The sequence below is a fragment of the Nesoenas mayeri genome (genome assembly GCF_963082525.1).
Source record: "Nesoenas mayeri genome assembly, chromosome: 4".
Classification (NCBI taxonomy): domain Eukaryota; kingdom Metazoa; phylum Chordata; class Aves; order Columbiformes; family Columbidae; genus Nesoenas; species Nesoenas mayeri.
In genome coordinates, this window is record NC_137540.1 from 35,472,383 (window position 1) to 35,489,106 (window position 16,724).

The following is a 16,724-nucleotide window of genomic DNA, read 5'->3' on the forward strand; positions in this document are numbered from 1 at the left end:
ATACAACCACTAGCCAGATATTGCTTTAGATTAAAAAAAACGAAATAAAAAAACAACAAACAAAGAAAACAAAACAAAAAAAACCACCTGTTAATAAGCTGTACCCAGAAACAACCTCTTTATTAGAGGAATAGGGCCAGTTCTGGTAGTCCAACACAGGCCCATGTCCCCAGGTCCAATCAGCACTGAGACTAAGCACCTCTTCACAGAAGGCACACACACAGAGCACATATATATATACACCAGTCTGCAACACAGAATGTTAACACAGCTTCGTGTAAAGCAGCATCCTAGCAGGTCTTACAAATTGTTCTAAGTTTACACATGCAAGCCAATCCTTTTTGCTCACTGAGACAGAGCCAAGTAACCTTCATTCTTTTTTTCAATGTCTCCATGCATTAAGTTAACCAATATAAATTTTATTTGCAAGAAAACGGAAATAAAACTAGAAGTTTTATTTCCTGACCTTTATGACAGGGCAGATTAATATTTTATTTAACCTATCCACCTCCAGCCCTGAATGTTTTGTTGCAACAAGTCAGTGGAAGCATAAGTTCCAAATTGAACATTTTATCCTAAAACACTGATAAAATATGCCAGAGTATTCTGCATTTTATCACCTCAGTTACAGATATGTATTATTTGTGTTCAAGTGTCATCAAGCAGGGATGTTCAACTTTGTTTCTGTAACTCTTTCCTAGCCATTTTATGGCTCAATACAAATTAGTTATTAGTTTTTGCACAAGACATTTACCTGAATCTGAGCCGGTACAAAATCTCATCTGACATTCCTTATTTTGTAGGGAGTGGTGGGATGGTTTGAGCATGATAGTCTCTTAAACCTGTCCCTTATTAACAATGTCAGTAAATTTAAATCCTTTATTTGCTACTTTAGAAACACCACAATTGGTCATGTGTGACCTTATCATCACAGTTTTGGGTTTCTAACTGCTTAATTCTTGATATTACTGAAGATATGGAAAACAACTAAAAAAAAAAAAAAAAAAATTATAGTGCATGGTTGCACAGGTTGTCTTTAGATGAAAAATTAATTCAAATAAAAAAATGTGAGTCATGATTTTCTCTAAATGCCTACACTTTTGAATTTCTATCACTGCCTTTCCACAATCTGCTTTGTTTCAAAGCCAAAATAACTGTCATTACAGGGAATGAGCTGTGCATAAATAAAATACTATTGCCAAGAAAGTGGGATTTTGAAAACACTTATCAAATGTGTGGCTGGTTAAGACAGCTATTGCATGCAACTCTTCAGGATGTTAGAGCAGCTTGACATCTGCAAACACCTAGTCTTAAGCTAACATTTGTTTTAATGCTTTTTTAACCCTCAAGCTTAGGAGCAAATATAATCCTTAAGAGTATGAAATAGGAGAAGCCAAGAGGATAGATGAACATGAACTTTTAGGCAAGGAAGTGCAGAAAAAATAGCATTACCTTTAGGGCACAACAAAACCTTAGGTTGGAGAACATGTCAATTTATAGCAATGAGGAAAGGGAAGGATTTCACCCTCACTTCTGTCTGATTTGAGCATATACAAATCAAGTGTAGGCACAGTAACAGCTGAAAAACCTAAATTGTTTCCATTTCTTGTTGTCATCTGATAAGTGTTTTGAATTTCAGACACATAACAGAATAACATTCACATACAAGTCATGCCTGCAAACAATTTTAATAAGAGATGGGGTCAGCTATCCCCTCAGTACCAAGCTGTAACTAGCAGAAACCTGGGAAGCTGAAAGTAGTTTCACGTCTTCTCTAGCAATTTTTTACCCTGAAGTTTGATTTATAAGTTGTCAAAAGTTACAGCATTTTAATTGACAGATTATACTCTTCCCTTAGTGAAAATACCTTAAGAACAAAAATTACTAAACTAACCTTTGCAGTTTGTATGACAAATCAAATCTATAAAGAAACAGGCAGCTTGTTATCAAATAAAACACTACAAAAAGCAGGCAAAATTTTAAAACCTAACACTCAAAAAAACATGAGGTTTTCCTATTTATCAACGATTACTAGGAACAAAAAAAATTTGGCTAACAAGTCTCAAAACAATCTTCAATGATTACCAATGAAAACAAAATTTAAAAAGTCAAAATTATCTCATCACCAGTTACTCCAGAATTGTGAAAACACCTTCCAACAGCAGCATTAAGTTTTGCTTTACATTTTTTTGAAAGCTCACATTGCATACTTCAAAATTCCCTGCATGTCTTCCTTAGCAATAAAGCTTTAAGTCTTCACAGATTGTTGTCTATTTACAGAAAGCAGAGAGGTATTTCATCATTTAGTTTCTTGAACTACGCAGCTGAAACACTGAGATTATTTTCTTCATTAATAAATTAACAAATCCTCAGTACTTACAAATTACTTTTAAATTTGCAACTCTCTGTATATTTACCAGTGCTCAATAAAACAGAAACATCCTGCTTTGTACTCACAAGCGGTACAGCTATAAGAAACTCAAGGAAAAGCACTTCTAAAATCTTGTTGGTCCTTTGGAAATACAGGGAAGAAAAAGAACTGTGTATTGTGCCCTAGGAGAAGAAACTTGCTTTCTTAATTGGGTGAAGGCAATGGGGAGGAGCAGGAGCAGGTGTCTCTAACACTAATTAACGAGTTTTGAGACCATCAGGGACAACTCCAGCACCTGCTTTAACTCTCTGGCCACGAGCAGCCTGTGAAGCTGCATCCAGCCCCTTCAGAAGAGAGGTGGATCCCTGTGCAGCTCACTGGCTGCTGCAGGTGGGTTTCCTGCTATCCTACCTACATATCACATATGTACACGTCTCGGGTGCCAGCACACAGTGCCAGGCTGGCAGTACATCTGGTTGGAAAGTGGCAGAGAAGATTGTAATGTTACTTATTCATGTTTCTCCCTGTGTGCCGCCAGGAAGAAGTAGTTGCAACTACTTCATGTATTCAAATGCGGAAAGGAAATCAGAAGTTCAAGGGCAGCTGAACAAAATTTGGATACATTGGCTTACCATGCATGAAGCCTTTCCCAGAATTTTTTAATCAAACAAAACAACAAAAGGAATTCATTATTTGTGTTGCAAAAGAACTTTCATTATGTACTAGTGTTACTGCCATAACTAACAGATGGGAATAACACATAGTTCTGAAAGCATTCTATATATCTGTATCTATCTGTATATCTCCTAATGGCACCTAGTCTGTCTTAGTAGAGTCAACTACTCAATGACTCTGGGACAGGAACACATGTGTGAACAGGTTGTGCTAATAAAATGCCTGTTATATTATAATGAAATTCCAGTTTGACCACTGGAAAAAACAAAAAAGTACAAGCACAGGATGATCACAGAGGCCCTGGGGATACAAACACAAATCTCCAAGGGTCAGTTGGTTGTTGCTGGAGGGCTGCAACCTTGGTAGCAGCAAAAAAAATGACTTTCAGTGTAACAGAGAGAGAACAAAGAGCAGGTATCCACTGTAAACACAACATCCCATACCTTGTAAGACTCAGACATAGAATGGAATTTGCAGACGGATAAAGAAAGCGCAAGTAAACAGACTGTGCTAGAAAATGCATATGTATAAAAACACAGCTGCAACCAAGAGTGAGGAGGAAGAAATCCTCCATGTCAAACACCTCTGGTCAAGAACTCCCTGTAACCACCTGCTCCGGTAACTAATCAGAACAACCATCAATTTATGGCTCTGTAGGTAAGTAAATTTCTACAGCCTGCAACACTCGCCTGTGTTTTTTGGTTTCATGTCCCACCCTGGAGACTTGATTGCACCATTTGTCTATCATACCGTGAGGAATCACATCAAACTAAGAGCCACACAAGCCTAAATTTGTAAAGCTGCGCTTCACTACCATTTTTCCAGTTAGACTTCTTTACATGTCCAGCACATTTTTAGGGATGTTAGGTTCAATTACAGCTAATCTGAAGAAAGTTGCAGCTTCTTCCATATTCATAACAAGCAGCACTTTTTACCGTTATAGTAATTTTTGTTCACATAAAGTCATTTTTTGCAAGAGACCTAACATTCTCTTCCCACTGCATTATGGCTTTCATTCTATTTTTATATTCTTAAGTTAAATGCATTTTTCTCTTCACTGCTTTTGTTGCAATACTGATCTTTTTGCCTATCTAACTCTGTTTAACTGTCTACCATAACATTTCTAATTCTATTTGAAGAGAAGGCTACATTCAGAGAGGTTGTATTTTGTTTGGGATGTGATTCTCCAATGGTATGTCTCAGTAGCAAATGTCGAACAGCTGGAAACTACCTAATTAGAACAGAGAGGAAAAAAAGAAAATTATGTTTGAGATGAATAATAATCACATCCATCACACTCATTTTTTTCTTATTTATGCAGCATATACCTGTGTCTCATTGGCAATGAAAATGATTGTAAGATGAAACACTAAGTTGGCCCCATATCACATTTCTCCTTCTGTGAGCTTTAAATAGATTGACGTGTTCCTTTAATTATACAGGTAGATTTGTTTACTGAAGCATCCATGTTAATACTCATTTCATGTAAAGGGGCAAATTACAATTTTAATTATGTTTTTTTGGGAGGGCTACATAATTAAGATGATTTGCTGTCTTCTATTCTCCACAGACCTCTAGAGATGATAATCATGGCAACTCAATGCAAAATACATTCAGTGGCATAAAGTTCTCATACAGTAAATATGTACATATTTTTAAAGGTATATTGGGCATTAAGGTTTTCAAAAACACCTGCATTAGTTGTTTATCTACATCTTTAAGTAACAAAATGCCTTTGTAAATAGGGCCCTCAGAGCCTAAACCAGAACACAGCAAAAATTCTATTGAAAGACTGTGATTGAAAGATTCCTATTAACTTCAGGGAAATTAACTCAAGCAGAACTATTTACATGAATAATATTAAACAAATATATACAAATATTAACTCTAATAGAAATCTTACATCCCTTGGTGTGTTCTATGCTTTTTTTAACATCTTAACGAATTCATTTTGTGTGGTGTGTAAACTCATGATTATAGAACAAACCTTCAAATTGTCTCTGAGCATATTTTAATATCTCATATCTAAACTGCAAGAACAACAAATACAGAATAGATGTAAAACAGTCCTACTTTTTGTTTTGAAAACCACTATAGGACTATTTTTTTAAGCAAATCTCACTGTATTCTTACCATAGAAGACTTGTGATCAGATTCTCCAGTTTTACAGATCCATTAAAAATGACTGGGAGCAGTTATAATCTTGAAATTACCTAACTCAGTGTTCTATCATTTCAAATTCAGATAATAACTTGCCAGCTAAATGTGAGAAGATATTATCTCAAAATTAATATATACTCTTTCATTGCTAATAACTTGTTTCAAATAAAATAGCTAGGAGCCAGCTATTCTTTTACTGGATCTAAAAGCAGGAGCTTTTTTGAAAGTAGCAAAACAAAGGAGGCAGCACACTGAAAACTGACCTGTAGTGACTACACAGAGAAACAACATGCAATGTACAACAGAGGGTTCTCTTCCAGGCTTAGGTCCTAGTTTGAAATATCAGATATGTCAGCAATTTTAAGCCTCTACTTTTTTGCTGATACTGAAATAATTTAGGGGTATGAGCAGTGGTGTTTGCTTTATTCGCTAATGCACAATGCAATGTTGTGTACATAAAAAAAAAGCAAGTTCAGTATTTAACCCTTTCTCAGATTTACATCTCTGTACATGTTAAATTCTTCCATATTCATACTCCATGCTCTGATGACTACTAAATTTTCAAACAGAAAAAAACCCCAAACCCACTTCAGTTTGGGGAGGGAGGTTGCCAGTTCTTTATTTCATTTTTGCAAGACTTTTTATAACCTCAGAAAGTATTTTGCAAAATTTTGCTCTGTTTTTGGCACAAATACATGTAATTTAATTGCCATGGTTATTCTGGTTGATATGGTTTCCAAAACTCACAAGGATATAATGAGGTAATTACTAATTCCCTTGCAGAGCTTTATTTCCGATAATACCTACCGTTCAAAATTCATTCACTGTTGTTAGGTGAATATGCCTCTCCTCAAACTCCATTATTTTTTTTTTCATTGGATCTTCATTCTGTATCTCTAACTATGCAGAGTCAAGGAATACGTTGTATGTAGTTTAGGCTGTACAGCATAAATGTTATGGCTTGGAGGTATTTGGTTTGTTGTGGGTTTTTTTGTTTGTTTCTTTTTGCTTTGTTTTTAAATGCGTATGTTTCTCAAATCTAAATTATACATCCTCTTAACCACTTAAAAAAGTGTAAAAATAAAATTTGCAATAGCAATAAGTGCAGTAGTTGGGGTGATGTAGCAATTCAACCACCTCTGCTTCATTTGTTTTATAGAGGTCAGAATACATCAAATTTTAAGAATAGTCAATAGTTTACTAATTATTACCAAACACTAATTTCAATTAACCAAAACAGTAAGAGTGTCAAAGTTGCTTAATGCTTGTGTTGCATTTGACATTGTGGGGCTCTTTCTGTTTGGCTTTTTAGTTCTCCAGGGAATTAAAACCGATAAACAGCAAATTCAGTCTGACATTACTCTCCTGTTTCTTAGTCACAGGAGGAAACAACTTTAAAGAAATGTTAATGCTGAATGTTATACTTGTAGGTTTCACTTCCAGCTTAATCATACTCTGCAAAACACCGCTCAGCTTCGTGATGGAAGAAATGAAGCTGCCATAGTTTTAATTTCACACAGCAAGCAGGTATATTTGTTCTTCTTTCAAAAGTCTGCAGACACAGCTGTCTGTTACTTTTTTTACCAACTTGCTGCTTGCTTACTGTTCATAAGAACCAATCTGTTAACTGTTGAAAGCCCCCCTGCAGTACCTGCATCTGTAGTAGTTTCACATTAAGCATTACACAGAAAATTCATAAAACTTTTTGCCCTTGAGTCTTGATGTTGGTAACTGAAAGACTGGTGCCAAACTTCACTGAGATCATGCCAGTGTACACCAGTGCTTGAATCAAGTCAGGATTTAGGCTTCTAACATAAGCCTGCCTCAGATAAAGCACAAACTGAATCCACAAAACCCTGCTCAGCATTTGTGTTCTAATCTGGGAGTACTTTAATTTGCAAGATAGTTCTTTATTCAGCCAAAAAGGTCTCTGTGTGTAATTTTGATTTCTTTGTACAAGCAGAACTCCTGTAGTCTGAACAGACAGTAGAATTTGCTAAGCTCTTTAGCGTGTAGAACCCAGACTCAGTGGCCAAATGCTCCAGGGAATCTCAATTCTTAACACATATAAGAGTCCTAATCAGCAACTTAGATGGCAAATCAGACAGGGTTAGCCTCCAGCTTCCTGCTGAAGACAGATAGTCATGCACTCAAAGCAACAGAGAGAGAGCAGAAAGGAGAGGATCAAAAGTCCACTCACTTGAAACTGAGGACTCCTAGCTCTAATTCATAGGGCAACTTCATCTCTTTGATAAGTCATCCTAAACTGTAAATTGTAAAAACAATTCTGCGAGCAAGACCTTCCTACCACTCTTTTCTGTTCAGTTTGCTTCTGTTTAATGAAATGTAGACAGCCATGGAGACAGCAGAGCTCCCCCATACACCTACCTTGGCTTTTATTTAGGCCACTTCCCTAGGAGAAACATTAAACCTCACAGTTAAAAAAGGGTAAAAACCCCGGTCTACTGTTTCCCAGATGAGTTCTGCGTGAAGTTGTGAAGTAAGATGGTGATTACCACTTTTAAAATAAACAGTGCAGATAATTTAAACAAAATTTCTAAACATGTGCACTTCAGGTAACATTTTAAATTATATGGAGCAGAAAACATCTCATGTTTTCTGTTGTCAGCTTCACAGTTAATAAGGAGGAGTTTGGGATTGTCCCTGTGAGACATCTTGATCAAACATAAGCCTCCTTTACCATTTCTGAACTCTATTTCCTCTCATCAGGAGCAGATAACTAAAAATATGTGTCACTGGGTCACAGTTTGTTTCTTCCGCCACATCGACAGGTAAGTATAACAAATATCTGGAAATCCAGATTGCCTTAGCAGTCAAAACTTTTGTTTTGAATTCCACAACACTAAGCTCATCACAAGTGTTACACTATGTAAGTCTGATGCCAGTGTTTGGGAGTTTACACTATAAAATATGTCAGTATGCAAAAGAATTTAAGAAGTAATACAGGAAAGACTGAAAAAGATAGGAACAGTAAAAGCACTGCCAGAAAGGAACACCCCTGCTCAAGGTGGTTATCCTGAACATTTGACTCTTTTCCTCACCCCTATGCAGAAATACAAAGGCATTCCTTAAAAGCCAGAAATTTGAAGGTATTTGTGCCCCTGGGATTCGCTGAGGTACCAGGGAATTTTCATGGACACCTAAAACATGAGATTCCTCTTGATTTCACTAGGAGTTTATGACTTAACTGGGTGTGTTTCCTTTATGCAGTGCAAAACTGGTAATGTTATAAGCAAATGTCTTTACAGATTTTATCACAAGATGACAGAGATGATATTATACTCATCTGACCATGAGAAAGCCTTCTGTAATGTACAAATGGAAGCAAGAACATAGCTTCTAAACTTTTATTGGCATCTTAACATGTCTTCCCAACAGTGTGAAAAGATTAATCTAAAAACTTGAAAAATTCCACCTCCTACAGAATCCACAAAGAACAATAGACATGAACAGCTTTTGTATAACATAAAATTGTCCACTTTATCTGCATTTCCCATGTCAGATGTTTCTGGATGAGAGAAGATCAGAGTCAATGATTTTTAGAAGTAATGATGCAATCCTCACTTCTCTCAAAATTTAGAAGGATTAATGAGGGGAAGGAAGGGAAGGAGAATAAACATCAGATTTCAGATGGCTAATTAGCAAGTACATCGTTAGGCTGGAATCTTTATGACAACTAATTATGTTAATAAGCCACACAGTGACTGACTCCTTTTTTAGAAAGTCAAAGAAGATAGAATTCACTCTACAACTATCATTTAAGCAGACAGCTGTTGAGGGATACATTTTCAAAGCTGTGTGTAGGTGTTACAACAAAGGTGAGGCTGGCCATGACAACAGCTTTCACAACTGTTGATGTTGTAGCTCTTTCTATTCCATATTAATAAAGTCAGCATGCAATTATTTTGCCATCTGTCTCTGTAGAACTGTTTATTTCTGTCCTTCGAGTAAGTACACCAAGAAAATATATTGACTAATTTCCTTAAATATAATAACTAATAAATCACTATAATGAGGATTGCATTCCATATACAAAAATAAGTCAATTATTAACGCGATTTGTTGCCTTTTTTCTACTATGCATAATTGCTAAGACAAATCACTTAACTGTAGAATAACGTTATTATATCTTTCAGCATACACTAAGAGTTTTTTAAAAAATTACCTATGAAAATTGCTATCAGCCTAAAGTCCCCAATTCAAGCTGAGTTGGTTCAAATCTGCTTTCCAGTTTTGTTACTGTTAACATTTCAACAAGAAACAATACAAGTTAACTGTTCTGTTTGCATTAGGTGAAACCTGTGAGGACGTAGGCTTATTCAAACACATCTGCAGAAGTGGAAATTATATCTATTATGTTGCACAAAGCTGTGATGGATACGAATCAGAAAGAAGTATCTGAGATTGAAGTGATCTTGCTGTACAGCATAATTTCAACAACATTTCCCTTACTATTTTGTTATTGTCTTGCCCCACCTGATGACAGCCTCTGTTTCAAAGATTCAAAGCCTGGGAAGCAGAGAAAGGAAGGCAAGGGAATGTAGCTTTGAGAGCAGATTTGGTGCCAGCCCCAGTGTTTGGCAGGAAGAGTAAAGCAGGAGATAATGCAGATGAGATGGTTGTTGGTAGGAAAAATAGATTAATGAGGTACATAGCAAAGAGGTCTGAGAGAACATAAAGGAAAGAAAACAGCTATCCCGTGTAATTTGACCTCCAACAACAACCTCTTTGAGGGCATCAGTAGGAACTCCTTTTGCAGACATCTGAGTGCAGCTAGGTTTGCTTGACAGTAGCTCGTTTCTTCTTGTTATTCAAACCTGTTGCTAGTGTTTAACTCAAGGTAAACTGTAATGACTGAGTCATTTTACTTTCTTCAAGATAACTCATCAAAAATTCTCCAGACATCACTGCCATTGTGTCCAGAAATAGGGAAGGATCTCAGATCACAGTGAGGAGGCCCTAAGACTCATTAACAAACAATAGCCAGGAGCAAAGACGACAGTTATCATTGGATTGACATAAAGAGAAAAAATGCTTCAGCTCTCAGGTAGAAGGCAGAGATGCTGCTAAGACTGAAGACTAAATTTAGAATACTTACATCATACAGTTCCTGGGAAATAGTAGCTAGCCTCATTATTTCTAGTTGGCATCTTTTCAAGGCAGATATTTTTTCCTAAGCCACTGATATTTTGACTTGCTATTTCTTACACTTGAGACTCAAGACCAGTGTGTTTACTTGCTCTAACCCGAGGCATCTCAGAAGTTATAAGACTCAGCTTATAAGTTACATTTTATTACGGATTTGAAGTGAACTACAGTTCAAATTTGGGCTTCTGCTTAAAGTGTACATAGAGATCCTGGGATAAAAACGCGCTAGGGAATCTGAGGTATTAAGCAGATTTTTTTGGAGAATAAAAAACTTGTTGATTTCACCTTTAATTATTTTTATTCTTCTTTTTCTTCAAAAACATACAATTTAAACATTTCATCAATAAAGTATAGGAAAAATTCAAAGATAAAAAGGACAAAAATGCCAATCATAGGCCATTCATGGAAGTGGCAAAAGGGCGCCCCATATTTATACAGTTTGAATGCACCAGAGTTTTTAACTTCCACTGTTGCTCCCAAAGCTCTTTACTAATAGAAATAACTAATCTTGATATAGGTGGCCAAGTCACAAGGCTGAATTTCCTCATTCAGAGCTACAACACATACACTAGGTGTGGGATAGATGGGCTTTCTTCAGATTTTAGTTTGTTTTTTTAGTTTGATTTTAGTTTAGTTTTTACCAGAAATAACGTTATTTCTGCTCATTTGTATATTGTCTGTTTTCCATACCTGGTAATGGGGATTCTAGAGCATCATTGTTATTTTACAGACACTGATGTAGCAGCTGTGCAACCAGCAGCTGATAGAAAATTTCAGTATCTTAGCTTTATTCTTCTGTCAAGAAGAGATTTAAAGACAGGTCAGAGCAAATTTAAGAAATATTGCTGATAGCCTAATCTATATATAGAGAACCACATGAAACATCTTTGTGTTTCCAACTGACCTTTCAGGTATTTAATGAAGGAGTATCTGATGCCAAAAAAAAATAAACCAGTGAAGATAAGTAGCTACCATTTTGCCATACAAAAACGTCTTCAAATGAGTAAATTCTTGAGCATGCCTAAATGAGCAGCACAGATGAATTTAAAACTCTCTTATACAGATTACTCTTTGGAAAACCCTTTTCTTTAGAGCTGTCACAATAAAATATGTAAGATGTATAAACATGTCTACTGGACAAACCACAGACACTAAACATCAATTTAATATATATGATATTAAAGTTAGAATAAAACGATAATTCCAGATATATTCATTTATGTCCAATTTCAGAGACAAAAGTTTTACTGATAAATTTAAAATTTTAGACCATGAAACTTTTATGTCTTCAGAAGCATACTGTACAATTAAATAATAGACACACATATAGGAAATCACTTAGTATCACAATATAAATGTGGTTGGATATAATTATCAACAGAATTATTAAAGACATATCTATGCAACCCAGGGAGTAATCACAAAGCATGATCCCTGAATTCCCCACATATAAATATTTCTGATTCCTCTATCTGTAGCCGACAAAACAAATTAATATTTTATTTGTCTTCTGGAAAAAATAAGCATTTAACTTGGCTTCCCATTGCTTTTTGAAAAACCTCACAAACTTAGACTAGACATGTTCACTGTGAAAGTAGCTCTGAGGCTACTTGTTTTGCTCCTAGAGCTAGATTCCAAAAGCATCTTCTCCCATGAACAAAAGTGCCCTAGAAAAAGCCATAGGAAAATTTGGTTTAAGAATGAACTTGGAAATACTTTATACTTCAAAAAGTTTATCTATCACCACTGTCTTTAACATCACATTCTTTAAAAGAGTTGCAACTACAGAAGTTTGAATTTTGGGGTTGTCCTATACAGGGAGGATATTCCTGAACTGGACTTGATAATCCTTGTGGGTTTGTTCCATCTAAGGACACTCTAAGAATTCATTACTCTATTAGCCAGAAACACCATTTCTACGTAAACAAACTGTTGAAAATAATTGCCAGTATAAGACAATAATTATTTTCTATACTTAATTTCCCGATTAACTTACTTAATAAGCATCAGTGACGTCCTCAGAACCCAACAGAATCCACACCTCTCAGTGACACAGGCAGTCTCACTTGGGCTTAATTTTGAGGAATAGCTGGGCTCAAATCAAAGATTCCTTCCTCAGTCTGTCTCCCATTTCCTCTGTGTCTGACTTGCTTTGATCTGGTACAGCAGCAGCACCCTTTTCTTTCTTTTGTTTAAAAGAAGGAACTGCATACCTGAAGATTAATCTATTAGAACAGGAAAATTACTTCGACAAGAAGCAATTTTTGCTCCTATTACTGTTCCTATAAGGGGAGTGCCAGGAAAACAAAACAAAAAAAACCCCCGAAACTACAACCAACAACAAAACACAAACAAACAAACAAACAAACCCAAACAACACCACACTCTAAGAGGTAGCTTTGCCTCTAGTAATCTCAAATTGAAGATTATCAAGATTCCTACAAACACTAGTAAATTGAACTGCAAAAAGTATTGTACTAGCTCATTCAAGTATTAGTTAAAAAAATATTTGCATATAATTTAAAAGACACTTTCACAACATACATGAATTCAATGTCCTAAAGACATGAAATATCCTCCACTGTGAACAAGCAACTTTAATTGTTGCATTGTAACACAGAGAAATAAAAATACATCATTTGATCTATAAAATGTAGCTGCAGGATTATCCATGGGACTGGGTAAAGATTAAATTGTTGTGTTTTATTTGGTTGGCTTTTTTGTTGTTGTTTTTAAATATATTAGAAAACTACATCAATTACCAGTATGAGGGGACAAAAATCATCAGCAAAAGAAGCAATTCAAAAGTTGTCAGGCATACAAGCATGGTTACCATGAAGCTCTGATAATTTCTTACAAAGCTGAAATTTGTTTTCTTCCTCCCCCAGCCTCAGCTCCCCCATGTATTTCATCATGACATAGAGAACACTCCCTCTCTCTCTCTCAAAAAAAAAAAGTCTAACCAGAGGAAAATGAAATTCAAAGTGGCTTTCGGTGACAGTAGCCCAGCAACTCCCTTTCTTTTTTCTGTGTTTCATTTTTCTCACCTATAAAATCGGTGAATGTTATTGCATCTTTTGGTAAAACATTTTAAGATCTACTGATGAAATAACTGTAATTCTGAGGCGGAGGGGAAATATACTAATGAAATTACCATTAAAAACAAACAAAAAACCCCACACAAACAACAATAACAACAACAAAATAATCACTGATGAATACTTTCATAGAGCTTCCTGGAGCAGGTGATCAGTAATTAAAAAAACAAAAACAATGTGTCTTGTCAATTTTGTTACCTGTCCTTTCTCTTGTTTTTTCAGGCAAATCTAAGAAATCTCAGAAAGATCAGTAGCCAGCATATGCTAAGCTGTCCAACACTTGGGAATCATTTAAATCCTCTTGGTTCTGGAAGATGCGTTACTTGAAGAAGGTATTTACTGACTGGAGAAAGAATTAAAAAAAACAGAGTACAAGAACCTTTTGTCCGAATCACTCTTAAAAAAAAAAAAAAAATCATCACTGGAACTAGAAAGGAAAGAATAACAGAGAAAACTGGTAATAAACCTTTGGAATGGGCCCTATTATAAGAAATATCCTCCTGATTAATCAGAGAAATTTGATGCTAGTGAAGGAGAATATAGTCATATGCAAAGATACGGCAGATGCTAAAATGCAGACAGTGGAGCTAAGAAGTTGTTTGCTTGGCACCACAGGAGAGAACAGACAAAACAAATGTTAAAGGCTGCACACCAGAGTGACGAGCATCTTAAACTAAAGATGTCTGTGGCACAGAGATAAAAACATGTCCCAGCAAGAGCCATATCTGTAATTCATGTAGATACTTATTTGATAGGACATATATTGAAGCTGGCTTTCTGTTATATTCCCGAAGCAGCAACAAAAAATAAAACAGAAAAGGCCTGTCATATTCTAAGAACTCTCCAGCTGTTTCATGCTCCTTTCCTACTCCATCTGCCAAAATAGTTTTATTCCTTCATTTTCTTCCCTTATATTTTCTTATTTAATTTAGCCTATTGAATTGTGGAAGGCCCAAAGGAATAAAAACAAACTTTGTTTAAATATTCTATGTCATAAATAAAGATTTTAATAATTTCTTCTGTAATAAATGCTCTAATTTAAATGTGAAAAATGTATTCATTGGGTCATATTAGGACATATCCAAATTATCATTTATAATACTAGAACAGCTCAGCATTTGTTGGCCATCTGTAAATATATACTTACAGAATAGATAGCCCAAGGACATATTCTACCTTAAGTGACATTTTAAAATTACGTCAGCGAAGAATAAACACAAGCTGAGTGTTTTTCCATCCATCCATCCAGATCACTTATATTCTTACTTATGAAAGCCAAACCTTAACCCAAGCTATAAATGCAGTTCATTACACCTTTTTGATACCCGGCTAATCCAGTTGCTGTTGCTTTCATGTTCAAGTAACATATGCACAGGCATGTGGCCATATTAATAACTCCTGTTTATCTCAGGAATGCCACTGAAAGTTAACTCCTCGATACATCACTCTGAAGCAGAAAAAGTGCAAGTGACTCCCAAAGGTACTCAGAGAACATTGCTCCATTATCTCAGTTCTGTCCTTTATTTACACATATAGAAGAGCTTCTACCCGCCTGAATCTCTCAGGTTGGGGTCTTTTTTGGACAAAACAACAGAAGAGAAATTAAAAGCAGGATGCACTCCTGCTGTAGTAACCATATCTCAAACCCGCTACAAAATAACCTTCTTTAACTGGAAAACAATAGCAGGATTTTTTTTTCAGATAGCTACACTTAGACATTTTACATACTGTCAGCAGACTCTAGTTGGAAAAGGATTGACTTACAGAAGCAGAAGAATGCTTTTATATAGCTTGTACCTATTCAGGACAATGTCACTACACTTCTGTGTTAGGATTATGCTTATAATTATATGATACATCAGACAATAGTTGATTTTCTTATATACTTGCATATTAAACAGAATATTGAAAGTCTTAATACCATTATAAACATAACACAAAATCCTTTAAGGACACTCATTTCCCAAAATCTTAGCTAATGCAATGTGATTGACTCAGTATGAGAAATTAATCTAGTGAAGTTCTTGAAAATCTTTTTTCTGTTTTTTACTATATTGCTATTGACTGCACATTCTGTTCTCACTGCTGGTGAAGAAAAGACCATTATTTCTGTCTCAAGTAGCTTGATATGCCTTTCAAAAAGCTTTCAGACACAGTAACTTCTTTTATATTGAAATATTTTTCAAGTGTGTTCTGCAGACAGAGAAAAAAGTCAGTGTATAGCAAGACACAGTGCTTGTTTCCTTTTATAAAACATGTAAATTAAGCTTGCCAGTGAAACCAATGTGAATGGGGATGTAGACCATTTGGAAGGGGGAGCCACCCTACAGGATGACCTGGATAGGTTGGAAGGGTGAGCTGACAAGAACCTTATGAATTTCAGCAGGGACAAGTGTAATGTCTTGCACCTGGGAAAATGTAATTCAGGAGTGCAGCACAGGCTGGAACCTATGTGGCTGGGGAGCAGCTCTGTGGAAAAGGACCTGGGGGTCCTGGGGGACAAGAAGCTCAATATGAATTACAAGTGTGCTGCCAAAGCAAAGAAAGCCAACAGGATGCTGGGCTGCATCAAGAAGAGCATCACCAGCAGAGACAAAGAAGTCATTATCCCACTCTATTCAGAACTCGCCAGGCCACACCTGGAATATTGTGTTCAGTTTTGATCCCTGCTATGCAAAAAAATATGTGGACAGCCTAGAGAGGGTCCAGAGAAGGGCCACTAAGATGATCCAAGGGCTGGGAAGCCTGGCATGTGAGGAAAGGCAGAGAGAACTGGGCTTCTTTGGCCTTGAAAAAAACAGGTTTAGAGAAGACCTCATTACCATGTTCCACTATTTAAAGGGTGGCTACAAGGAAGACGGAGACTCTCTTTTTACAAGGAGACAAGTGATAATGGGTACAAGTTATTCCTGGAGAGATTCCGATTGGACACAAGAGAGAAATGTTTCATGATGAGAACAATCAGTTATTGGAATAATCTCCCTAGGGAAGTGGTGGGTTCCCCAACATTGGGCACTGTTAAGTTTCAGCTGGACAGGCTGCTGGGCCATCTTGTCTAGACCATGCCTTTGACAAGAAAGGTTGGACCAGATGATTCTTGTGGCCCATTCCAACCTGGTACTCAACGATTCTATAAAAGGGTAATTTGTATAACAATCATATGCATGATGCCGTAACAACTGCCCAGCCAAGATTTGTGTAAGATTTGTGGAGCTGGAAATAATTGTAACAGTCATGGCCTTTTGACAGTT